Consider the following 26,734-nt stretch of genomic DNA (forward strand, 5'->3'; position numbering starts at 1 on the left):
GTCAATTTTCAAGGAAGTCCTTCCCACCTATATTACATTAATATGGTTTCCCCTCTGTATTTATTACCTAATGTGTAGTGAGGGTTGAAATCTGAGTAAAGGCTTTTCAGCACTCAATATTTTTGAAAGGTTTCTCTACAGCATGTATTCTACAAAGAGATGCAAGCAGTGAATTCTGAATAAAGACCTTACCACACTAATTACATTTATAAGGTTTTTTTTCCAGTATGTATTCTCCGATGCTTTGCAAGGGTTGGATTTTGACTAAATGCCTTGCCACACTCATTACATTTATAAGGTTTCTCTCCAGTATGAATCCTGTGATGAATCCTGAGGTGTGAATTTTGAGTAAAGACCTTGCCACAGACATTACATTTATAAGGTCTCTCTCGAGTATGAATTCTCTTATGACCTGCAAGGTGCGAATTACGACAAAAGCCTTTGCCACAAAAATCACATTTATAAGGTTTTGCTCCTGTATGGATCACCTGATGTCGCCTGAGGGCTGACTTATCATTAAAGCTTTTGCCACACTCATTACATGTGTAAGGCTTCTCTCCAGTATGAATCCTCTGATGTCTTGCAAGATATGAATTTTGACTAAAGACTCTGCCACATACATCACACTTATATAATTTCTCTTCTGTGTGGATTAACTGATGTCTACTGAGTTTCGATCTGTAATTAAAGGTCTTGCCACACTCATTACATATGTAAGGTTTCTCTCCAATATGATCTCTCTGATGAATTGCAAGGTCTGAATTTCGACTATAAACTTTGCCACATACATCACACTTATATAATTTCTCTCCTGTATGGATTATCTGATGTCGAGTGAGGGTTGAGCTCTGATGAAAGGTTTTGCCACACTCATTACATTTGTAACATTTCTCTCCAGTATGAATTACCTGATGGCTAGCAAGGGATGATTTTTTACTAAAGACTTTGCCACACTCATCACATTTGTAAGGTTCCTCTCCAGTATGAATTCTCTGATGAACTGCAAGGACTGCTTTTTTACGAAAGACCTTACCACAGTCATTACATTTGTAAGGTTTCTCTCCAGAATGAATTCTATGATGTTTTGCAAGGTATGAACGTACACTAAAGGCTCTGCCACACACATCACATTTATATAATTTTCCTCCTTTATGAATTACCTGATGTTTCCTGAGGTTTGAGCTATGATGAAAGATTTTGCCACACACATTACATTTGTAAGGATCCTCTCCAGTATGAATTGCCTGATGACATGCAAGCGCTGCTTTCTGACTAAAGACCTGGCCACACTCATTACATTTGTAAGGCTTCTCTCCAGTATGAGTTCTCTGATGAACTGCAAGATTTGAATTTCGACTATAAACTTTGCCACATACATCACATTTATATATTCTCACTCCTTTATGGATTATCTGATGTCGAGCGAGGATTGAGCTGTGATAAAAGGTTTTACCACACTCATTACATTTGTAAGGTTTCTCTCCAGTATGAATTCTCTGATGACTTGCAAGGGTTCCTTTTCGACTAAAGACCTTCCCACACTCGTTACATTTGTAAGGTTTCTCTCCAGTATGAATTCTCTGATGAAGTGCAAGGATTGAATTTCGATTAAAGACTCTGCCACATACATCACATTTATATGGTTTTGCTCCTGTATGGATTAACTGATGTCTTCTACGATTCGAGTTGTGATTAAACACTTTATCACACACATTACATTTGTAAGGTTTCTCTACAGTATGAATTCTCTGATGAACTGCAAGGTTTGATTTGTGACTAAAGACTTTTTCACACATGTCACATTTATAAAACTTCTCTTCTGTATGGATTACCTGATGTCCAGTGATGCGTGAGCCATGATCAAGGGTTTTGCCACACACGTTATGTTTGTAAGATTTCTCTCCAGTATGAGTTCTCTGATGAACTGCAAGGTCTGAATTTTGACTAAAAACTTTGTCACTTACATCACAATTATGTAATTTTTCTTCTGTATGGATGATCTGATGTCGAGTGCGGTTTGAGACCTGATGAAAGGTTTTGCCAGACTCATTACATTTGTAAGGTTGTTCCCTGTGTGCCCTCTGGTCTTGTGTCAGTACTGAAGGATGCACAAAATCGTTCCCATTTGTATCAGAAATGCTTGTCTGGACAACAGGAGTAACTGTCTGAGGTGGTGAAAATGAGGCACTACTGTTGATATTCTTGTCAGCTTGATTAAATTCACCAATTTTTTGTTCACTTTTAAATATATGCAATTCATCCCGAAAGCTTGATGCAAGCCTATTTTCAATAGGCTTAATTCCTGCAACACTCCTACCAAGTCCATCTCTCTTATCAGTAGGATTTTCATTATGGGACATAGGAGTTCCTTTGTAATTTCTTACCTCATCTCTCTGCTGAGGCTCAAAGTCAGATATATTTTCCTGGATTCCCCTGAGGTTAAAACGTTTCACTTTATTCCTTTCATGTCTTCCCAACATCACTTTTTGTAATACTTCTCCTCTACCAGTGTTTACTTTTAGTTGTAATTTCTTGATCACGTGTGTAGGAGAGATGTCTAGAAGATAAAAGAACCATAAGTAGCCTATTCATTTTAATTCATAAATAAACGCTTCATGCTAAATACCTGATATTACACCAAAACTAACACTTATACCAAAGTTATTAACTTTCCAACAAAGATCTTCAAGTTTTTAGGAACACAAAAGGAATGATTCTTCACTAAAGAAAAAGTGATTAATTTTAGGGTACTGTACTTTCAAACAACGTATGCCAAAAATACTCACATAGGAATAACTTCTGTTAGCTATCAAAGAAAGTATATTTCCACCATGATGTATAAGCACACACCAATTAACAGTAAACATACTGCTGTCTCATAGCTGAGGAGAAAAAGACATTACACTATGCGTATATTCTGCATACCTATTATTCATAAATAACTGCTAAATAGCAGACAATATATTGTAACAGTCAGTAATAGAAAACTAGCAGGAATTCCCTGGCGGACCTGTGGTTAGGACGCCGCACTTTCACTACAGAGGGCCCAGGTTCAATCCCTGGTCAGGGAACTAAGATCCCACAAGCTGTGCAGCATGGCCAAAATAAAAGGAAAAAAAGAAAACCAGCATATTGATGAATAATCTAAATGAGTTGCAGATAGAACTGGGAAACAAATATAGCATAGAGAAAATGAAGAATTTGATAAAACAACTTTTTAAAAAACAAAATATTTTTCTCAGTGCCTCCTATAAAACTATGTATCCATGAAAAAGCATAAAACATCTAAAAGCCAATCATCCGTAAATCAAAATTAGATATTTATGAATAAAATATTCTCCATTTACATTTACAACCAATTAATGGAGCAATTCCCAACCTATGAAGTGCCCTTAAACATCCAGCTCATTGGCTCCACAATATACACAATAAAGAGTGAGCAACTGGTAAATTTATTAACTACGCTCAGAAACGACGTCGCTGAGACAAACTGCAAAACAAACAAACAAAAGAAGCATACGATATAAAATGCAAAGGGACGTCAATAAACATGACACACTATTAATAGATCTTGATATACAAAATTACCTTTTGAGTCTTTACTAAAAACGTGCACTATTCTAAGGCATCTAACAGCAATAATTTCCTTTAAATGGCTTGAAGAAACTTACCACAATTTTTCAAATTAGGACAGAAGACTCACAGTTTTCTGTACATGATCCCAACTGACACAGAAAGTAGTGAGAGAAACAGGATTTGAACCTAGACCTACAGACTAAGACAACATCACTTAAGCATGACTACCCAGACAAGCAGTATAAATTACGTAATATTACAGAAAATTCCAAGAGTTTAAAAAGAAAACTTCAAAGGAGATGCAAGAAGACGTGAGCTGTGTAACTAAAAATGTTGTTCAGGCATCCCTCCTGGAAATGGTTTCTGGTTCATCATTGGAGGTGTCACTCCACCTCATAAGCTCTCTCATTAAGATGCTTCAAAATTAGGTGTAGACGTAGAATGAACGATGGTGCACACACAGGTAATGAAAAATATGGCATCAACAAAAATTTACTCAACAGTGTCACAAATACGGGGATGTGAACTTGGACACTTTTCTTAGGAGAAATTCCTATACCATTTAACTGAGGCTGAAAGGGAATGGTCATTAGCATATATAAAACACTGTCACAGTGCCCTTGAGACGTGCCTTTGTGTCACTCCACAAAAGCAGAAAAAAGAATGTGGAAAGACTAATCGGCCAGGCTCTGATGGTAACCTGGAACATGCTGAACTCTCCACTAAATAGCCTGAAGTGGTGATTCTGTGGGTAGCAGGAAAATGTTACAAGATATGAGGAAAAGCATTCTCTGTAAGAATTTTCTGTTACCCAGTAAACCCACTCCATAGAGAGTCCACCAGAAGTTGTCCATTAACTAAGGGTGGATTATCACAGCAAACAAACTAGAAAAATTTCAGAGCCTTGGACTATGTATTTCAAAAACAGAGTTATAGGCTTCCCTGGTGGCGCAGTGGTTGAGAGTCCGCCTGCCAATGCAGGGGACACGGGTTCGTGCCCCCGTCCGGGAAGATCCCACATGCCGTGGAGCGGCTGGGCCCGTGAGCCATGGCCGCTGAGCCTGCGTGTCCAGAGCCTGTGCTCCACAACGGGAGAGGCCACAACAGTGAGAGGCCCACGTACCGCAAAAAAAAAAAAAAAAAAACAGAGTTATAGAGGCACAATCATACAAACTTAGAGGAGTACAAAATCAGGAAGGGTATACATTTCCCAACTAGGTAGCACAGTACACGAGTGGAAAAAATGCAAGATATGTGTGTCAGATTCTATAGGACCTTCAGATGGAACCATGAGCTTTACCCACAGATGCCAAAGTAAAACCCTGAAATATTCACATAGTCACCTCATGAAAGATTGGGGATTAAAAAAAGGATCTCTCTGTCCATTATCTTTACAGTTTTCCTAAGTAAAAGTTACATACGATCCATTCAAACTGGCTGTTACACACATCCTGCAGTTTGTGGCAAAAGCAGAACACAAGAAATGGCTGAGGGATCTAAATAAGCAGGCAGGGCCTGAGACAGCTCCATGCAGGTTCTGAGGTGCCAGATGGAGTAAGAGGGCAGCCAGCGTCTCCCATCTTCTGATTACGTATCCTAGAAACATCAAATGTGGATGGAACTGGGAAAGGTTCAGGTATTGAGTCTGGAGGCATCAGCTCTTACCTATATGGACTGAGAACTGAGCTTCCAATAAAATCATGCCCTGAGGGAGAGATGAGGGGGCCAGAAACCCCAATAAAACAGCTCGCTTCGGACAACTGGCACTCAATTGAGCGGGAGGCTTTGGGATCACTGGGCAGCAGGGACTCACCGCCAGCCTGCCAGACTCACGGCCTGGTCTCCACCCTCCTGGTGGGCATTTCTCTGCTCAGGGCCGCTGCCAGCCCGACTGGCAACCTTTTCTGCTGAACATCCCTAGGCAAGATACGAGTGCCAGGGAGGGGATGGATTCCTCCCTCCACAAAGCGCCTCCTAGCCCATGCTGGGCATGTTCCAGGAATGGGAACTGGCTTTCAACTTTCACCACAGGCCACCCTTAGCCAGCAGGAGCACACTGAGGAAATTTTACCGTCATATTCAATGCATGAGAAAGCTGACCGTTTTTCCCCCTGCTGCCAACACAACACACAGACATCAATAAATGACACTAATAAAATGTGGTACTATTTAAAAGAGAAACGAAAAACAGCCCGCCTCACACTCCTCAATGTCAAGCAACGACCAGTTCGCGGGAGCCAGATACGGAGCGTTGCAGATCATGATAAAGACTTTGCCTTTGTCTCTGTAGGAGCTGCAGCACCACTGCAGGGTGAAAGAATGCATTTTACATGTTGAAAGAGTGATAAGTTATGGAGAAGAAAAACTTCCCTCTGAGAGTTCATAATAATAAACAAACATTGGTATTCTCACAGAACTCTCCAACAGGAGTGTTCAGAGTTTCTCAAACACTATTACAATAATGAGGCTTCCCCTCAGCCCTTCTGAGATCTGACCTATATTCAAACTTTGATACAATCCCAAAGGCACTCACCTCACTATCTACAGCCTAGGGCTCTTTCTCTTGCTACAAAGTGGGTAAAATATTCAGATGAGAAACAGAAATTCCTCCAGTTAAGAACAAAGAAACATGATTAGCTGTGGATTTTCCGGAAACTTAGTTCTTTGTTCACCAGAGGATGGAGGACATTACCAATGGGTCTAGAAAAATATTTCAAAAATTCATCCACTACTTGCCTCCTTCTGAATACACAGGGAACAGTATAATATGCAGAAACATAGTTCTTTTCCTAGAACTCCATAGTCAAAAGCCCATGGGTAGAAAACAGGAAAGTGGGTATATCAAAAGCTTGCCGTAACTACGTGAGCTCTGGAACAACCCCTGATGCATCATGAAGTGCGCAGGTCATCGTAAGAAAAGGTAGGTTTATGCTCCTGATGCCATATCATGAAGGGTTTCACATCTGAGTCAACAGGGATTTCATAGCAGTCAAGGAAAACCAGCTCAAATGAGGCACACAAAGGAAATGCAAAGATACCAAGGGAAGATCCCTACTTCTAGAGGGAAGTTATCCTCACCTAGGGAGAGCAGGTTCCTGTAGGTCTCCAACATCACGTCCCTGTACAAGGCTTGCTGAGCGGGTTCCAGGCATTCCCACTCCTCCTGAGAGAATTCTATGTCAATATCCTTGAATGTCAACTGTTCCTGAAATGAAAATACATTTCACCAGGGGGTCCTGAGGAGAGTTCTTATTTGCACATAAAATGACAAGAAGAGAGGGGTAAGGATGAATTCAGTTGAAGTACGTGTTCTGACAAATCCACGTAAAGGTATTTGGAGCAAATTATCAGTCTCTAATTTTAATTTCTTATGCTTTTTCATGAGATTATGGTATCTTCCAATTAATGTGGAGTTTTCATTTTTGTGGAAAATATACGAAATACATACAAATAAAATTCAAGAATGGATTGTCTATATATATGCAGAAGTATTACATATTATGTTTTACATACTGAGTGATACTCAATATCTAGATGAGCTATAGAATGAGTGATGTCTTAAGTCCACAGTGGCTTTAAAAAAAGTCAAAATCTTAAATTATGATGATGACGACAACAGCAATGACTAACAGTGGTTGAATACTTCCTATATGCAAAAAACTACTCTAAAGGCTTTATACATGTGAGCTTGTCATCAACCTAACAGCTCTTTACAGTAAGATCTGTTCCCATCTTACAGAGGAGAAAACTGTCAGAGACAGTCTGAGCAACTCAACTGAGGTTAAGAAGCTAAGAAATGACAGAGCAAGCATATGAACTAAGGTGGCTGGGCTCTGGAATTGAAGCTAAAGAAGCAGAAAATTTAGTAACAGAAAGACCAGTGAAAGTACACTGACAGAGAATTCCTGGAGAAACCTTGAAAGGTCACTACAGATGTGGGCACACACAAAAATGTACATAAAATGTCAGTAATATTATTACTATTTAAACCATTAAGGGAATTCCTTGGCAGTCCAGTGGTTAGGACTCTGCACTTTAATTACCGAGCACCCAAGTTCAATCCCTGGTCATGGAACTAATACCCTGCAAGCCGAGCAGTGTGGCCAAAAAACATTTAAAACATGAAAGAGAAAACAAAAAACATTAACAGGAGAGTGTAGAAAAAATTCAAGGCCATGGAATATATTTAAGACATCATTTCAACTGAAAAAGATATTTTACGCAGTAATAAAATCATGATGTCCTTTATCAAACCATGCACTTGAACATTCACAAACTCTTGCATAAATATGTAAACACACAATTAACTGAAATGAGAGCTGTCTCTGGACATATTTTTGCATCATTTTTTTCATCATCAATTTTATTCAAGCGAATTTCAGCATCTTTGGGACAATGAAAACGTATCAGCTATAGTAAATGGTACTAACATGAAAACATAGGATACTTTAACTCTGATCTCAATAGATACCTATATTCAAAAATATAAATACAATTTTATCCACTAAAATTGACATATGAAGGTATTAATCAATATAAAACAGAGTTAACTAGAACATTTCACCATACACCATAATCAAAAGAAAACACTTGATGCGTTTCTCTGTAACTACCCTGGAGTGAAGGGGGCTGACTAGGTCTCCTGCCTTTTGCCACGGTACGACATGCCTGCGTAGAGGCAACTAGAAGAAATAACAGGAAAAACAGAGAACAAGAGTGAGAAAAACAGAGAAAATGTGTCAGAGAGTTGGAACAGTTAACGTTCACAAATCTGAGGAGATGGACAGGCAAAAAGTTAAAGGATGGAAGAGATAATCCGTCCTAAAGAGAGCACAGGTGACTATATTATACCATACAAAATGAAGACAAAAACTGACATGAAACAAAGGCTGTTATATAATGATATAAGGTACAAATCACCAAGAAGATATAAAAATTATAAATACATATAACATTAGAGCTCCCCCCAAAATGAAGTAAACGTTAATAGAGATGAAGAGAGAAGTAGACAGCAGCACAATATCAGTATGAGACTTCAACACCCTATTCTACCTACAGATAGAAACAAAAAGATCAATAAGGAAACAGAGGCCTTAAACAACAATATACGACAACTGTACCTAAGAGACATGTACAGAACACTCCACCCAATGACAGTAGAAAACACATCCTTCTAGAGCACACATGAAACATTTTCCAGGAAAGACCACATCTTAGGCCACAAAACAAATCTTAACAAATTTAAGGAGGTTGAGATCATAAAAAGTATCTTCTCCAACCACAATGAAAAGATACTAGAAATAAAGAGCAGAAGGAAAACAGGAAAATCCCCCAAATGAGGAAATTAAACAGCCCATTCTTAAAGAAGCAATGGGTCAAAGAAGAAATCACAAGGAAATTTTAAAAATATTTGAATGAGAATAAAAACGCAACATACTAAAATTTATAACATGCAGTCAAAGCTGTATTAAAACAAAAGTCAAGGACTTCCCTGGCACTTTGGTGGTTAAGACTGTGCTTCCATTGTAGGGGGTGTGGGTTCGATCCCTTGACAGGGAACTAAGATCCCACGTGCTGCATGGCACGGCCTAAAAAAAAAGGTCTACAATGTTAAATGCTTACAACAAAAGAGGGAAAAGCAGGACCTCCCTGGCGGTCCAGTGGTTAATACTCCCTGCTTCCACCGCAGGGGGCATGAGTTCGATCTCTGGAAGGGGAACTAAGATCCTGTATGGCACACAGCATGGCCAAAAAAATAAAATAAAATAAAATATTTTTTAAAAGGGAAAAGATGTCTACACTGCTGTTCAAGAAAGTACTGAACGTCCTAGCTAGAGCCATTAGACAAGACAAAGAAATCAAAGATATGAAAATTGAAAAAGAAGTTAAAATTGTTTTTTTGCAGGTGACAAGGTTTTATGTATGCAAAACAAAAAGATTCCACAAAAAAACGACTACTTCAAAAGAAAACTTTACAAAAGTTGCAGCATAAAAACATCAGCACAGGGCTTCCCTGGTGGCGCAGTGGCTGAGAGTCCACCTGCTGATGCAGGGGACACGGGTTTGTGCCCCGGTCCGGGAGGATCCCACATGCCGCCAAGCGGCTGGGTCCGTGAGCCATCGCCGCTGAGCCTGTGCGTCTGGAGCCTGTGCTCCGCAATGGGAGAGGCCACAATGGTGAGAGGCCCACGTACGGCAGAAAAAACAAATAACAAACAAACAAAAACATCAGCACAGAAAAATCAGTTGCATTTCTATACACAATGAACAATATCAAAAAATATTAGAAAACAATGCTATTTACTATAGCATCAAAAGAGATAGAATACTTAGCTAAGGAGGTAAAAGACTCATACACCGAACACTACTAAACGTTGCTAAAAGAAATCCATGGAGATACAAATAAATTAAAAGACGCCCTGTACTCATGGACTGGAAGACTTATGAATCTTAAAATGACAGTATTACCCAAAGTGTTCTATAAATGCAATAGAATCCCCATTAAAATTTCAATGGCAATTTTTGCAGTCATAGAAAAAATAATGCTAAAATTCATAGGGAATCTCAAGGGACCCCAAGAGCCAAAATACTCTTGGAAAAGAAGATGGAGGCCATCATTTTTAGATTTCAAAACATATTACAGGGCTTCCCTGGTGGCGCGGTGGTTGGGAGTCCACCTGCCGATGCAGGGGACACGGGTTCGTGCCCCGGTCTGGGAGGATCCCACGTGCCGCCGAGCAGCTGGGCCCGTGAGCCATGGCCGCTGGGCCTGCGCGTCCGGAGCCTGTGCTCTGCAGCGGGAGAGGCCACAACAGTGAGAGGCCCGCGTACCGCCAAAAAAAAAAAAAAAAAAAATTACAAAGTAATCAAGATGATGTGGTACTGTCAGAAACGCAGATACATAAAACAATGGAGCAGATTAGAATACCAGAAATACTCCTTGGTATATATGCAAAATGTATTGACATGGATGCCAAGACTGTACAACAGGGAAAGGAGAGTCTCAATAACAAATGGTGCTAAGAAACTAGATATCTACTAACAAAAGAATGAAGCTGGAACACTGCCTGCATCAAAGGTAGAAACTGTGTGTCAAAGGATGCAATCCAAAGAGTGAAAAGACAATTTCTGAGGAATGGAGGTGTGAAAGTGATTTAAAGAATTTCCAACTGTCAGAGATTTAGGCTGATTTCATAGTTTAAATTCAATGATGGACTAAAACACATTCTACCACTGACGTCTGTCTCTGAACTGACCATTTCCATTCCCTATTATTAAGATTTTGAAGTCAGCTACATTTAGTTTCAATTGCCTTAGAAAAAGCCAGAACAAATTTCTCCTAATTGGTCTGATATCCAGATTTTACCAGGTATTGTGCATTTTAAGACCTGACTTCTACGTGCAGCTTTTTTTTTTATAACATCTTTATTGGAGTATAATTGCTTTACAATGGTGTGTTAGTTTCTGCTTTATAACAAAGTGAATCAGCTATACATATACATATATCCCCATATCTCCTCCCTCTTGTGTCTCCCTCCCACCCTCCTACATGCAGCTTCTTTATCCTGGTTTCTAGAGAGCGGACACTGCATCCACATGGGACCCCAGAACAATTACTGCTGCCCAACAGCTCTGACACCACATCTCCAATCCTGCCCAGGACTACGCCCAGTGGAAACCATTGGCTCTCCTCGTCCAGATCACTCTGTCATAGGGAAATGAAATCTAAGTGGAGCTGACAGGGACTGCGGGAAGGCTCTTGATGACTGTGAAAGTACAAGTGTCAACCAGGATACTTCAGAGTCAGACAAGATTAGCGAGTCCAAAGAAGGGCATTTCAGAAAGAACAGACTGAGAATCAAATGAAAATATGACTTTACCTGAGAAACAGCCATTCCTGGCTCCTTTTCTTTCCTCTCCCTCCTCTTCCGGGCTTCTTCCTCAGGCAACATGAGTCTTCAGAGGACAATCTTGAAAGATGAAAACATGCTTAGAATCAAAAGACCCCATTCCTGTACCACAACCATAAACACAAGGAAGATCTCTCCATGTGGAACAGACAGTCCGCTGCCCACTGTCCCAGGAGGGGCTCAGGACAGTAAACTCCCACACAGAGACCAACACAGGAGTTTCCCCATCCTTTCTTCAGATCTCGCTCCCCTCCTGGTGAGGCCCTCACGTACCCAGCAGCAGCGGGCACCTCAGCTGGACCCGACGATCCCCCGCAGGTCACAGACCAGCCCTGATCCAGCCCCACGCAGAGCACAGCCCTCACCCTCAGCCCAGATCTCAGCCCTCAGGAATGAGGGGACTCAGAATAACGATGCTCAGTGATGGATACAGAATGGAATCACCTCGGACACTTTAAATACTATTGAGGATGGACCACATACCAACTATATGAAGGGAAATCTCTGGTCAGAGGGTACAAAACATGTATATACAAAACGCCTCAGCAATCTAATGTGAAGCCTGGGTTGAGCACCACTCAGAGCAGGCAAGCCCGGCACACCTAGCACTTTAGTTTTCTTTTGCAGCTTTACTGAGGTACAGGTGATAAATAACAACGCTGTACACGTGAGGCACACAATGTGATTATCTTACAGATGTATACACTGTGTAATAATTATCACAATAAAGTAATTTACCCTTCCACCAACCCACAATTACCCACGTGTGTCTGCGTGGTGAGAACATTTAAGTTTTACTCTCTCAGCAAATTCCAACTATATAGTAACACAGTATTAACTACAGTCCGTATACTGTACATTGGATGTCCATGCTGTACTTATTCATTTCACAACTGAACTATTTGTAACCTTTGGCCAACATCTCCCCAACTGCCCTACCACCCAAGTCCTCATAACAACCTTTATACTCTATGGTTCTATGAGTTTGACATTTCTAGTTTCCATAAAAAATGTGTGTCTTCTTCAACCAAAATTATGTCAGAAATAGTAACAGTAATGCCAGAATGTCATAATAATAATTTATGGCTGATATAAATTTCTATATACACTCATTTGTCAACAGACATTTTGGGTCTTTCTACATCTAGACTGTTGGGAATAATGCAATAATGCTCACTGGAGTGCAAATATTTCCTTCACTGGAATGATTTTGTTTCCTTTGGATATCTAGTCACAGGTGGGTTTCACAAATTGTGTGCCTGTTCTTTGTTTAATTTATAGGAAACTCCATATCGCTTTCACTAAGAGCTGAACCAATTACATTCCCACCCACAAAGCATAAGGGCTCCCTGTTCTCTATACCGTGTGTGCATGCGCGTGTTTTGTTGAGACAGGTAGGGAGAGGACAGTAGAAGAACCAATACTGGCCTGGGAGCAAGAAAGTAGCAGCTACATTTTCCCAAGGATGTGCCTCTGGAATGCAGATCACTGTGGTGTTGCTGGTACTCTGATTCTTGAAACAATCTTTCCTACATCAAAGAACTTAATGGTCCTTCTCAAGTTGTGCCCACAGATACATACCTACCAGAGTCTCTCTAATGAACACGTTCTGCCATTTCAAGCTTACTACTCATAATTTCCCTTCTGGGCTCAAGTAAACTTACAAAATCTCATAAATCCAACACAGTCTCCATATGACCCCTATTCACTCATCCTGCTATAAAATACCAGAAAACATTCCAAACTCTAATAAATCATGCCTGAGGGCAAAATACATATGAGACACCCAAGGAACCACCAGACACAAAACACCATATTTTTATTCACAGTGGCCACAGACCAAACACTGATCTCATAAAGCTATATATAAAAGAAAGATGTTTCCAATGATGCACATGCCCCAATGAGAACCTGTAACCAAGAAGGACCCTATGGGAACTTCCCAGAACAGAGCCCCCCCTCGATGCTCTCTCTGACTGCCTTTTGTCTGTAGAAAACTTTAGTCAAAGAAAAAATTTAATCATAGAAGTGAGAAAATGCAGAAAGAAAGGAAAACAGTCAAGCAAGACAAGAATACTTTAGCCATTAAACAACATCAAGGACCTTTAGTTTCTCCTCAAGGACTATAGATAACATTCTGAGCCCTGTCCTTTGAGCTGTTTTGCAGATACTGAAACCCCCACCAGGTGAAAAAAGTTAACTGTATGCTGCCCATAAGGACGTAGACCCCAGACTGGTTAGAACCAGAAGTTTGATGATGTTGACTCCCATTTACCTCACCAAGCCATCAGAAGAATGTCCACAAGCTGATCACGCACCCCACAATGCCCTTCTCTCATCCTGTCTTTAAAAGTCTTTGGGGCTTCCCTGGTGGCGCAGTGGTTAAGAATCCTCCTGCCTCGGACTTCCCTGGTGGTCCAGAGGTTAATACTCTGCGCTCCCAATGCAGGGGACCCAGGTTCAATCCCTGGTCAGGGAACTAGATCCCTCATGCAGCAACTAAAGACCCAGCACAGCCAAATAAATAAATAAAGATTTAACAAAAAAAAAGAATCTGCCTGCCAGTACAGGGGACACGGGTTTGAGCCCTGGTCCGGGAAGATCCCACATGCTGCAGAGCAACTAAGCCCGTGCACCATAACTACTGAGCCTGTGCTCTAGAGCCTGTGAACCACAACTACTGAGCCCATGAGCCACAACTACTGAAGCCCGTGCACCTAGAGCCTGTGCTCTGCAACAAGAGAAGTCACTGCAATGAGAAGCCCACATGCCACAATGAAGAGTAGCCACTGCTCGCTGCAACCAGAGAAAAGCCCGCACACAGCAACAAAGACCCAACACAGCAAAAAATAAAATAAATTTAATAAATTAAACAATAAATAAATAAAAGGGCACAGCCCCTCCTCAGGGCTTAAAAAAAAAAAAAAAGTTCCCTGAAAGCCTTCAGGGAGTTCAGGCCTTTTAAGCACAAGCTACCTGGACTCCTTGCTTGGCACCCTACAATAAACGCTGCACTTTCCTTCACCACAACCTGGTGTCAATAGATTGGCTTCACTGCACGCAAGCAAGGGGACCCAAGTTTGGTTCGGTAACAAACATTAACATTAACAAACATTAACAAACAAACATTAACAAACAAACATTCCAAATTCTCTTTTGTATCTTTCACAGTGGATCTGAAACTTTCTTCATTTGCAATCCCAAATACTAAATACTAAATAACACTGAAGTATCCTGAATCCCTCCTGTGACAGTGGGCAAATGATCTCTGCAATTTTCCCTATATTACTACTCTAAAAACTGCATGATTCTTAACCTCCATAACACCCAAGTCACCTGTGGAATAGATGCTGTGGGGCACCCTCTTGAGTCATCACCTAAGGACAAGGCACCCATCTTCCTGCACCCAAAGATCCCTGTGCACTCAGCTCAGGCCACACTTTTTTTAACAATGGAGGAAAATGTTTCTCTTTGCCTAAATCCACTGTCTTCATTCCTCCTCAGATAGGATCATGAAATACCCAATTAAACAAATGCACGTAAACCTCAGTGTCAGCAGCTAGGTCCCAGGGAACCTGAGCTAAGACACTATGGCACCTCAAACCATACAATGCACCCACAACTACCCATAAACCCAATTCCAGGTGCTCCAGCCAGAACTGAAACACCCTTTGCCAGCAGTTCCACACACCCCACAAGGGACAAATGCAAATACCATTCATTGGGCTCATCTTGAAGCTCCCACTTGCTGCCATATCCCTCCTGCAGACCACTATAGGCTCCCTTCTAATTCCCCATTGTTCTGCCTCTTCTCCATACACTCATGGGAAAACAGGGCTAAAAGGCATAAGGACTGCTCAGCAAAGGAGTCGCAACAGGAATATTCACAAGCTACCTCCCAAAGAACACTGGGCATTCACTTGACCTTCAGTATGAAGGTCAAAAATTGGCACTCAGGATTCTTGTCTCCTGTTCTCCACACTCACAGGCAATTAAAAAAATACCCTAGCTGTCTGAGGGGGCGCTCCTTCATGCCCCATTAGGCTCTAGACTTCTGCCCTCACTTAGCACACTAAGCGTGTATGTGCTTACACACACAGAAATCATTATCCGTGATTCTGAGCAGATGAACTGCTGAAAGGCAAAGCTCCTGTCCAAGGTGGCGACTGGTCCCTGGATGTGCACATCCTGGAACACTGGGGGCTACAGCGGAGCAGTCACACAGCACACTAAACATGGGGACACCTCAGGACACTGCACGAGGACACCAATTCTGTAAGGCTTTTTAGGACTCCCTACATCTTTTGGTTCTTATTTTGAGTTATTAAGTAGCCACATGGGGTAAGGATCAATTACAGTTGAAGTATTCAAAACAAACATGGGAACCATCCTTATCACCTACCCTGTTCACCTGGTCTTCCCTGAGGATTATTTAGCCCAACCCACAGTCTTAGCATCTAAACACATCCCCAGAGTGAGATGCTGCAGCCATCCCGGAAGGAAGAAAAACACTGTACTCCTTCAATGGAGGAAACACAATAAAGACTCCAAACCAATAGAAAATGGCATTTCTTGGGAGGGAGGGGGGGTGGGATGAATTGGGAGACTGGGATTGACATATATACACTAATATATATAAAATAGATAACTAATAAGAACCTGCTATATAAGAAATACATAAATAAAATAAAATTCAAAAAAAAGAAAAGAAAATGGCATTTCTGATGATGTTGATTGATACAAAGGCAATAAAACCTGGTCAACTTGACAGAGATTGTCGGGAAGGGATGGAGAGACCTCTCTGAGCCTAATCCTGAAGGAGCACAAAGGGCCTGAGCCACTGGGATTTAAAGGCAGAAGGTAAGAATGGGAACTAAGATTTGAGAGAGAAACGGTTTTGCTGTTTGGGAACTTTTGGGGTAAAGTGAACCATGGGAAAAGGGCCAGATCCCACGATGAGGCAGGAGACACTAGCAGGGCCCTGAGGATGTTACAGGGATGTATAGCAACAGTGAGGAGTTCGGATTTTGTCCTGAGGACAAATAAGAGCCAGTGAAGGTCTGAGTGCCAGAATTGATATAAACTCTTCAAATTTACACTTAACGCAGAAAAATACATCTGACTATGGTCACTTCCCCTCTGACCCTATGTTCTTGTCTCCATTCTAGCATTTTGCTTTTGTTTTTCATTCTGGGAAGACAGGGACCCATTCAAAATTCTAAATAGAACTGGACACTCCTCTCTAAAAAGAACTGCCACACACAGACACATACACAATTTGGCCAATCATTTCAGGGCTCAGAGTTACCCAGGCTGAGAGTTTCTGGTCTAGTCTCTCATCTCCATGTTACAAGTGGGCTCCCTGAGGCCCAGAGGGGAGACACGTATGAGAAAGTCCAGGTTGAGTGAACAGAATTAGGGGAACTGAATTCTGAAGTGGGATCCAGAAGGGCCAGTGGGCAGAGTTTGTCCTTAACATCCTGCCAACCTAAAACACCAGGACCATCTTTCATTTGCCTCAGCAAAGGAACCTTCTGTTTCAAGGTCTGATCTGGTACCAAGCATTTAATTCTTCTTTTCCAGAAGATTGCAGTAAAATCTTTTAAACATGCAGATTTGCAAAAATATACCACTGGTGAAGAAAACATTGGAAAGAGTCAGGTTAGAAATCAGCTCTGAGCAAACTTCATCATGAATAGAGGAGCACTGATGGAAGAAGGTTCCAAGTCACTATACCCAATCCTGCAGTATCTGTAGAGAACAGTCAAGAGGGACCTGAGGGAAGCATCTCCCTATCACTTCCCAGCTCACTATCTTAACAGATCAAATACAATGGAAAAAAACTGAATATTAGACTAACTGGTTAAACTAGGTTTTGACTGTTAATATAAAAGATGATTGACATCTTAACATCATCTTAACTCATCATAACAGTCTAAAATTATTTACTAGTTACCAAAGAATTTTTCCAATACACAAGATAAAGAGGAGACAGGAGGCAGGCCTCAAACAAACCTTAAACACATTTTAAAAAGAAATATTTTGTGAATTTTTTTAAAATTCTGGTGTGAAAGTTAAAAAAACTAAGAATATATCATATTTAGAAAAGAATCACATGAGTTGATTATACAAAACCAGCAAAGCTTATTTCAGAAGTTTATAATTACTTACAGAGAAGTAGAAACTTAATGCACCAAGATTTATTCCAAGTTATAAAAAGAATTAAATGTAAAAAAAATGAAAAAAAAAAAGGAAAGAGAAAAAAGTGAATCCATTAGAAAAAAACTCACTTTTAATGTTCCTTCAAAGAGGCACCATGGGGCTTCCCTGGTGGCGCAGTGGTTGAGAGTCCGCCTGCCGATGCAGGGGACGCAGGTTCGTGCCCCGGTCCGGGAGGATCCCACATGCCACGGAGCAGTTGGGCCCGTGAGCCATGGCCGCTGGGCATGCGCGTCCGGAGCCTGTGCTCCGCGGTGGGAGAGGCCACAGCGGTGAGAGGCCCGCGTACCGCAAAAAAAAAAAAAAAAAAAGAGGCACCATGCAGTAACAGAGTCAGTCATTTCTTGCCCCACTTCTCTCCCCTGTGCTCTCATGCCAGGAAAAGGAAAGGGGGTGACCCACAGCTGTCTTGAGTCAAGTCACTGCCCCCTGGCTGAATAGGGACTGGAGATGGAAGTTATCTTCTGATACAAATTAACTGCAAAATGCACAAACCTTATAAGGAAGTTTTCCAATTCTCACGCTCATCTGTATAATTTAAGCAAACAAATTTTAAATTTACTACATTCTGAAACCACAGATCATACATCACAGCTTAATCATCCACATCCGAACAACTCACCACCACCCACCTGGATCCAGTTTCCGCTCTACCTGCACTACTAGGTGTTTCCATTTCATTCTGTTTATTCGTCTCCCTATATCATCTCGGTCTGTGTCTCTCCTTTTGCTCCCCTCTGCTCTCCTGCTGTTCCTGCCCTCCTCTCTATTTCCTCCCTCACACCTGGCCTGCCCGACTCTGCAACCTGTTCCCCCCCTTGATGCTCTTTCTTCCCCCACCTCTGCTCCCTCTCTGCCCTCCGGGTTACACCCCTTCTGTCCGTGATACACTCCCTCCCTCCTCTCTCTCTGGCACCCCAGGTGGCTATGGTTCCTTGGTGTTGTTCTTTCTTCCTCTGCTGTTCTCTCTCCCAGCACCTTGATGCTCTGAAGGCCATGGTCCCACCTCATTTACCCTCTGCCCCCGCTCTCTGTGTGAAGGGCCTCATCACAGTTGCCTCCCTTGCTAACGCTGAATCAGGGCCCCTCTACCTATGTTTTCCTCTAATCTGTGGCAATCCCTCTGTATAATTCACTTCTTTACTTTATCCACCTGTTACTTGCAAGGCTTAGTCTCTTTCATTTTATTGTCTCTTTACAAGTCCCTAAGCCAATCCTCTACGTCTCTATTGGTTCTCCCTCATTCTTTTCTCATCTCGGTTTTTCTATTGCTCTCTCAGTCGCTCTCTGTCTCAGCTTCTCCCGGTCCCCCTCGCCCACGTATTTACAGGGATGGCGGCTGAATAAGATACCCGCCTACCGGAAAAACACATTTTCCAGCGGGGAGACCGAAGAACATTGGGTGTCACACGGCTGGCCAGGTCACCTCCCCCTACACGGGGTGAGGGGAAGGCCTGACTATGAAGGAGAGGCCTGCGGAGCAGAAGGACCGGCCTGAGGAGACGCGAGGACAGAGGGGCTGGGAGGGAGGGAGGGGGGCTCAGGAGCGGGGCGGGCTCTCCAGAATCCCGGGACCCGGGAGAGGACGCGAGCTCTCCGGGAGCAGGGCGACCGGCGCTGCCCTCCAGGGTCCGAGAGGGCGAGGCTGCGCAGCCGCGAATCCACCTCGCGGAAGAGGGCCTTCCACGGGGAGGGCGGAGGCAGTAAAGGGCTTTATGAAGGAAAAAGAAGCGAAAGGCGGGGTCTACCTGGACCTAAGGCAGAAAAGCCAAGGGCTCCGGGACCCACCTCAGAGCGATTTCAAACGCAAAGGAAAACACCAGACCTGTGACGGCGACGTCTGGATTTACTGGGAGCGAAGGCCGGGTGCCGGCATTTTAAGTCCATAGTGACTCCCAAAACGCTGAGGGTGAGGTATGGTGGACCACGCAGCACAAATTCACACTAGAAAGGAGAAACTTACCTACTGGAGCGCGTGACTCCCAAGACGCTGAGGGTGGGGTATGGTGGACCACGCAGCACAAACTCACACTAGAAAGGAGAAACTTACCTAACGGAGCGCGAGCTCCACGCCGAGCTCTCTACTTCCGGTTCCGTTAAGAAACTGCGCACGCGCAGAGTTAGAGGCAGGGCTTCCAGGGACGTGAACGAGTGGAGCGCGACCGCGAAGGGCGGGGCAGGGGAGTTCACAACCTCGCGGAGATCGCCAGGGGCGTAGTAAGGGGCTGAGGTATGTTACTTCCCGGCGCTTTGAAAGTGCCGATTTTAAGTTACTATTGTAAGGTCCGTTGGCCCGGGGGGTAAGAGAAAACATCGACCAGTATGAGGTAGGAGAGGCATCGGGACATAACGACCTCACCTGTTCTGGGAATCAACAAGAGACTCTAACATCCTGCCCAGAAAACAACGTGGCTGACGGGAAATGGGGCTTACGCCCCACAACAGACCAACCAACACCTGGCCCTGCTGTATCCTCACCAAATAAGGAATTACCCTGTATAGCAAACCACCCCCTCCCCTTGCAAGCCGCCTTCTGCTTTTACCCCAATAAAAATCACCCTCATCCAGAACTGGGCGCGACTTCTCTGGCCCCTTTCTCTCGGACCAGTGAACCTCGCCCGGGAGCGCTCCCTAATAAAGCTCACGAAGCTTTCCTCTGTTTCGCGGTGCCGTTTGTTAAGATCCGACCTTACAACTATCATCTGGAAGTTTTATGGTAAAAGCTTTCCAGCTGTGTGAGCCACTGATGTCGTAAAACTAACGTTTCCTCCTAACAAGTTGAAACAGCTTCAATAAGAAGCTGTTTTTCCCAGCAGTTTGCTCGCATGCCGCGTTCCAGAGGCTCAAGCAATTCAGAGGTTGGGAATGTGGGTCTCCGAGTGGTAGCTGTAGGGCAGTGGTTGGATCTGGGAACATTTCCTGCAGTTAGAATTAACTGAAGCAGTTTGAGGAAACAAAAGCTAGGTTTGTCTCTGTATTACAAACTAGAATGAGAAATACAAAATTCTTCCTAGGTAGAATGTTCCATTTCAGACTGACATCCTACAGAAGCGCTCTTCCGTTTCTATTCCTCATTCAGCCAGGAGACCAAACTCAAAACTCTGCTCAGTTCCAGAGACTCAGGTACAAAACCTGGGGTCTGAGACTGGAGAAATAAGGCATGTGATAATGTTCCTCACTAACAATTGTTTTGGAAAAGCAATACATTTTTTTAAATTGTTATAAATTGCATTGTTCTTTCTTTCGGCTGAAGTGCTTTATTTGCCTTTTAAAACCACCCCCCCTCCTCCCCCAGTTTTATTGAGATGTACTTGACATACATCACTGTATAAGTTTAAGTTGTACAGCATAATGTTCCTACATATATTGAAATAATTACCAAAATAAGGCTAGTGAGTATCCCATCATCTCAAATACATGCAATAAAAAGACTATATATATATTATTAGAAGTGCATTATTGGTACTTCCTTGGTGGTCCAGTGGTAAAGAATCCGCCTTACAAGGCAGGGGACGCCGGTTCGATCCCTGGTCAGAAATCTAAGATCCCACTTGCCGCGGGGCAACTAAGCCCACGCGCCACAACTACTGAGCTGGTGCACTTCAACTAGAGAGCCTGCGTGCCACAAACTACAGAGGCCACACGCCCTGGAGCCTTCGCACCACAACTAGAGAAGAGAAAACGACCCACACGCCACAGCTAGAGAGATGCCTGCGTGTTGCACCAAAGAGCCCGCGCGCCGCGATGAAATATCCTGCAAGCCTCAACGAAGATCGCGAGTGCTGCAACTAAGACCGGACGCAGCCAAAAATAAATTAAATAAATAAATCTTAAAAAAAAACTGCATTATTCATTAAAATACCTGCTCTATTCCACACTTGTTTTGTTGTTGTTGTTGTTGTTTTAATTTTTGGCCACTCCCAAGGGTATCTGGGATCTTAGTTCCCTGACAAGAGATCAAACCCAAGCCCCCTGCACTGGAAGTGTGGAGTCTTAACCACTGGACCGCCAGGGAAATCCTATTCCACACTTTTGAGAGTTACCTTTAAATATCTTTCAGAAAAACTTATTTATGAAATTATAGTTAAGTATATAATAAACAATGTAATTTCAAACTGACTATATATTCATTATGAGGGTAATTAGAAAGTTTCACTTTCTATATTCAAATTGTAATATATTTTAGCTCTTTGTTTTTTTATTTCGAAAAGTTCTGTCAAGTGTGGATAAAAGAGCCTATAAAATATACAGCCTTTAGAAGACATTGGGATTTATTTCCATCTAAAGAATAATTAAGTTGCAATATTTCTAAGGGTATTTAGTAAGGAGAATGTCCTGGTGTAGCACATATATAAATACAAGAAGATATATCACATTTTAAAAGTTGCAGTGACTCAAATTTTGTGAACCCTATTAGGTAGATTACTCTGTATTATACAATATTTCTAACTAGCCATGTTGGCAAAAAAGCCATTTCAGCACGGACTTCCATGATTCCAAGCAAAGAAATGAGTCGATAGTGGAACTTTTCATTAAACACAGAAGAATAGAGGAGAAGCCAATTATAGGGGAAAGTCATTTTTTGAATGGAGAGTTTTGTTGCAGGAAAATAAATATATTCACAAGGGAAAAAAAACCCCTAAATTTCCTAAATCACAGGAAGATTTTGATATGTCTCCCTGTATTTCATTATGAAACAGATGCAAACAATTCAAAAATGTAAAAAACACAAGGATATAGTTTGAGACACACACACAAACCCTGTCCTAGAAAATTAAAAAATACACATTTTTGAGTTCAGATGGAATGACTGAAATATTTACCACTGTCAGACTTAGGTAGGGACAGGTTTTATTCCAAATGATTATTACAATATAGAGAATGCTCCAGCCATAAAATCTGTAAAGCCTTAAAATTCAGACCAGAAAAGAACTTTTTTTTTACACCAAGAGGTCAACAAGTGGGAAAACTCCCATAGGGTGGAGTGGATGACCAGGTGGCACGAGCTTACATACCTGGGGGATGTTTTACACTAAAGTCACCTATGCTTGGTTAAGTTCCGGCAGCGCTGTTGTTCTGAATTACAATGCTTAAAAGGGGTTCAAAACATAGGCCCCTTGGGAGAGGAGAAAAGCATAAGTAACTTTTGATTAAATCATGGTAACTGCCATTATATCCAGAGGTAACTGAAGACAAACAATAAGGCAATGGATGGGAATTTGGAGGATTCTCATCTAGCTGGTTTCTAAGTAAACAAGGGGGCTATCAGGAGTCTTACTGAAATTAATGGGGAAGTGTACTTCTTAGCAAATAAACTGTTTCCTTCCAGGCAAAAGAAGAAAGGGAGGTCTTTAACCTTCAGTATTTTCCAGAGTTACAGACTTGGAGTAAAGTCTAACATTGTCTCTACATAATATGATATCAAGCAAAATTCAAAAAATAATAAATACACGTTATATTTGAAAAATGGAATATTAGAAATTTAAACCAATAATGATAATAAAAAACTTGCCCAGGAACCTCAGCACTTGAGTTTGGATGGTATTGAAGGACCCTCTATGCTCATCGTGCCTCTGCTGTGTCTGTCCCTGTCACGTGCAAGAGAAATCATTGTGTTGAAAGATGTTGCTCTAAATCATCAAGTCAGAGGTCTGTGAACTATAAACTGAATAAAAAACCCTAGAGGTTATTTTAAGACCAAAATTGTTATAACTCTATTTCTGTTTTGTAGGTAAGTTCATTTGTACACTTTTTCTTAGATTCCACATATAAGCGATATCATATGATATTTGTCTTTCTCTGTCTGACTTCACTCAGTATGACAATCTCTAGGTCCATCCATGTTGCTGCAAATGGCATTATTTCATTCTTTTTATGGCTGAGTAATATTCCATTGTATATATGTGCCACATCTTCCTTATCCACTCCTCTGTTGATGGACACTTAGGTTGCTTCCATGTCCTGCCTGTTGTAAATAGTGCTGCAATGAACACTGGGGTGCATGTGTCTTTTCAAATTATGGTGTTTCAACTTTTTTTCTAAAAGTCCCTGGGCAAGGTACCACTGCTGGGGAGGGGATGCTTTCCTCCCTCCACAGAGCACCTCCTGGTCCGTGCTGGGCTGGTTCTAGGCACGGGAACTGGCTTCAAAGTTTCACCACATGCTGCCTAAGCCCGCTGGAGCACATTGAAGAATTTTCACCATCATCTTCAGTCAATATCACACCCTTTGCACATGAGAAAGTTGAGTACCTCCCCCGACCCCGGCTGTCACCACAACAAAGAGACATCAATAAATGAAACTAATAAAAATACGGTAATATATGAAGGAAAGCAAAAAACAAAAATCAGCCCGCCTCAGGCTCCTCCAAGTCAAGCAACAATGAGTTCACAGGAGCCGGATGGCAAGTGTAGCAGTTCATGACCAAGAATTTCCCTTGTCTCTGGTGGACCTGCAGCACCAATGGAGGATGAAAGAACTCATTTATTTTACATATGGATGGAGAAAGTGATAAGTTATGGACAAGAAAATTTCCTATGAGAGTTCAAATAATAAATAAACTTCTGTATTCCCATAGAACTCTTCAAAGAGGGGAGAGTTTCTCCAACACTATTAATAAGGAGGCTTCCCCTCAGCCCTTCTGAGATCTGACCTGTGTTCACACTTCAGTACATCCCCAAAGGTATTCACCTCACTATCTACAGCCTAGGGCTCTTTCTCCTGCTACAAAGTGGGTAAAATATTCAAATGAGACGCAGAAATTCTTCCACGTAGGAAAAAAGAAACATGATTTGCTGTGGCTTTTCCTGAAAACTAGTTCTTTGTTCACCTGAGGATTGAGGACATTACCAATGGGTCTAGAAAAATATTTCAAAAATTCACCCACTGCTTGCCTCCTTCTGAATACACAGAGAACAGTATAATATGCAGAAATGAAGCTCTTTTCCTAGAACTCCTAAATCGAAAGCACATGGGTAGAAAACAGGAAAGTGGGTATGTTAAAAGTTTGTTGCCATTGAGCTTTATAAATAAACTGTGCTCATTTGCAGAAGACATCTGACTATTGTCTCTCGTACTCTGACCCCCCCTATTCCTGCCTCCATCCTAGCATTTTTGTTTTTCTTTTTCAGTTTTGAGGACTGAGACCCATTTTAAATACTAAGTACAGTTAGATACTCTCTCCAAAAAGAACTGCCACACACAGAAACACAGCCAATCTGGCCAATCATTTCAGGAGTCACTGTTGCTCAAACTGAGAGTTTATGGTCTAGTCTCTCATCTCCATGTTACAAGTGGGCTCCCTGAGGCCCAGACGGGAGACATTTCTGAAGATGTCTAAATTGAGTGAATAGAACCCTGTGTAATGGAATTCTGAAAAGGCCACCTGAGGGGCCAGTGGACAGAGTTTGTCCTTATTTCCCCTCTCATTTAAAACTCCATCTTTCATGTGCTTCAGCAATGGAAACTTCTCGTTCAAGAACTGATCACACTGATTACCAAGATTGAATGGCATTCCAGGAGCTTAGGCTTCAGGTTGAGGGCTACAGGGAGAAGGGGAGGTTTGTATGCGGAGGAGTGAAGGGCTCTTACAGGGAACAAATGGGAGTATGGGCAGATCCAAGACAAGGAGATAGTGATGGGCTGTTGCACTGTCCAGCCGAGAGAAGATGGAGTCCTGGAGAACATGGGTGCAGTGATGACAGGAAGAATTCTGGTAATTCTTCTCCAGAAAAATCACAGTAGCGTAAGTGTATTTTTAATGTATTTATTTAATGTATTTAATGTATTTTTAATGTGAAGTGGACTTCACCCCGTGTACATTAAAAATACAGAATAGCAAAACATAGCTGAAAACCTTTTTAGGGGTCAGCTTAGAAAGAAACTATCAGCAAACTTCTTCATCATGAATACAGGGGCTCTGATGGAAGAAGGTACCAAGTCAATCCAGTCCTTCCTTCATCATTTGCAGAGGACAGTTAAGAGGAACCTGATGGAAACGTCATCTCACATCTCGCCATTTCAACAGATCACAGAAAAAGGAGGAAAATGGAATAGAAGGGAACTGGTTAAGCTAGATTTTGAATGTTAATATAAAAGATATTTGACATCTTTGCCAAGTACTCATCAAAATAGACTAAAATTATTTATCACTTACTGAAGTACTTTTCCAAGGTCTCAGATAAAGAGGAGGAAGCACACAAACATCAAACAAAAATGTCAAAAATATTTAATGGGAAATAATTTGTGAATTACATTAAATCTAAAATTTCTGGTGTCAGGAATTCACTGGCGGTCCAGTGGTTAGGACTCTGCGCTTTCACTGCCGAGGGAGCAGGTTCAATCCCTGGTCGGGGAACAAAGATCCCGGAAGCCATGTGGCGTGGTCAAAAAAAATTAAAAAAAAATAAAAATGCTGGTGTCAAAGATTTAAATAATTGAGAATCTATCATATGTAGAAAAGAACGACATGAGTTAATTATAGAAGGCCACCAAAGCTAAGTTCAGAAGTCAGTAATTATTTATAGAAAAGTAGAAATTGGACATATTAAGATTTATTTCAAACTCCGAATAATTAACTGTAAAAAAGAAAAAAAAAGTAAATTCAGTCCAAAAAAACCCCCAAGAGTTTTAACATTTCTTTAAAGAGGCACCTTGTGGTGACAGGCATTTCTTTCCCCACTTCTCCTCTCCCCTGTCCTCTACCCCATGTCAGGAAAAGGGAACGGGGTGACCGACAACTGTCTGAGTCAAGTCACTGCCCCCGGGCTGAATAGGAATTACAAAAGGGTACTATCTTCTGAAACAAATGATTACTAAATGCACAAACCCTATGGACAGTTTTGCAATTGTCATCCTCATCTGTATAACTAACCTACGGCAACAAATTTGAAATCAGATTCTGAAGCCACAAATCAATGTATCACCGATTAATCATCCCCATGCAAATACACCACCCACCTGAATCCGGTTCCCCCCTCTAAATACACTACTAGGTATTTCCATTTCATTCTGTTTATCTATCTCCCTAT

The 26,734-nt window shown here is 41.8% G+C and overlaps 1 pseudogene; it reads right to left on the reverse strand.

Annotated features, from left to right (window-relative positions):
- Positions 1-206: 206 nt before the first annotated feature.
- LOC132510220 (zinc finger protein 665-like) lies at positions 207-19,592 on the reverse strand (annotated as a pseudogene).
- Between the last annotated feature and the right edge of the window lie 7,142 nt (positions 19,593-26,734).

The sequence above is a fragment of the Lagenorhynchus albirostris genome, chromosome 19 (genome assembly GCF_949774975.1).
Source record: "Lagenorhynchus albirostris chromosome 19, mLagAlb1.1, whole genome shotgun sequence".
NCBI lineage: Eukaryota > Metazoa > Chordata > Mammalia > Artiodactyla > Delphinidae > Lagenorhynchus > Lagenorhynchus albirostris.